We start from the raw sequence: 1,516 nt of genomic DNA on the forward strand, positions 1-1,516 counted from the left end.
AAAAAAAAACCTCCACACCAAAATTAAATAATAAATGGTCTAACATGGAAAAGATACTTAATTTTACTTGCTAAAGCAAAATTTTGACTGATTTGGTATCGTTCTGTCTGAAAGTGCTGCATTTCCCCTGACATATGCTGGATTTAAGAAAACATTCCTACACAGGAGGGTGATATTGTCTAGGTAAAAATATTAACTGCCATTCATAAAACATGTAATATTTGCCAGGATTTTGATGGGTACTTTATACACAATACAAACATTCCCAAAGTCATACAGTTCAGTTCAGTTCAATCGCTCAGTCGTGTCTGACTTTTTGAGACCCCATGAATAGCAGCACACCAGGCCTCCCTGTCCATCACCAACTCCCAGAGTTCACTCAGACTCACGTCCATCAAGTCCGTGATGCCATTCAGCCATCTCATCCTCTGTCGTTCCCTTCTCCTCCTGCCCCCAATCCCTCCCAGCATCAGATCTTTCCCAATGAGTCAACTCTTCGCATGAGGTGGCCAAAGTATTGGAGTTTCAGCTTTAGCATCAATTCCTTACCAAAGAACACAGTCATACAAGTTAGGATTTATCAAATTCATTTGGCAGATGAAGAACTTGCATTATTCTCATATTCACAAGGTGGTAAGTAACAGAGCTAGACTAGACTCCTGGTCTGAATTTCTCTAGGGCACACTCTTTTCTACCACTCCCACCCTGATGTTGACCTTGTGTATTTTTACTCACTTTTCTTCTCTCTATTCTGGAATATATTTCAGGTGATTGAAGGAACAATAAAAATAAAAAGCAGTGTGTGTCCAAAGTACTGGATTGAAATACATAACCAGGGCAATAAGAAAACCCAAATAAGTGAGGGGTATGAATAATGAAAAGAAGCTTACTACCTGGTAACAATATGATCATTTATATGTGCAGTGTCAGTTAACAATGAAATAGGGGGGTGTCATGAAATTATCAGGCTCAGCCCACTTCTGTAGCATGCAAGTCTCATAGAACAGAAGTTGTATCGGAAGCCAAGTCTGGGTGGTAAAGAAAAGAAAGAAATTAGCATGTTTTTTGCATTTTTCTCTGAAAGCTCAACTCCTATCTAAGTCCTCTACCTGGCACTTCAGCTTCCCTATCTTACATCATTCCTGGGACACAGACCCATTGCCATCAAGACTCACAGTGGAGATAGTACTTAAGAATTTGCATGGATGTGGCTTTTACAAGGAAGCCATTCATTAAAGAGACAGGAGCTGAGACAGGACTCGGGTGCAGGACTACTGAGGAGACCACCCAATCGTTTAGGGAGTCCTGCAGGGACAACCCCGTACCTACTCTTAGACCTGTGCCATCAGGCAGCTTCCTACAAGGAAGGTCTCAAGTAGGTGAGGACCTCGTTGTAAGGACAGTAACAGAAGGAAGTGCCCAAGGTCCTGAAAGGAGTGTAATTGAGTGTAATTGAGTGTAATTGTAATTGAGTGTAATTGTGGGAGTGTAATCACGCCCACAAAGCCCTGACGCT

The 1,516-nt window shown here is 41.6% G+C and overlaps 1 protein-coding gene across 1 annotated transcript in view; it reads left to right on the forward strand.

Moving 5' to 3' along the window:
* The window catches only part of LOC105001911 (melanoma-associated antigen B5-like), a gene marked incomplete at its 3' end in the record, with an annotated part of 5,700 nt that overhangs the window by 1,223 nt on the left and 2,961 nt on the right, over positions 1 to 1,516 (forward strand). The gene's annotated exons all lie outside the window — the stretch shown is intronic.

The sequence above is a fragment of the Bison bison genome, unplaced genomic scaffold (assembly GCF_000754665.1).
Source record: "Bison bison bison isolate TAMUID 2011002044 unplaced genomic scaffold, Bison_UMD1.0 scf7180017855230, whole genome shotgun sequence".
In the NCBI taxonomy this organism is placed as follows: Eukaryota; Metazoa; Chordata; class Mammalia; order Artiodactyla; family Bovidae; genus Bison; species Bison bison.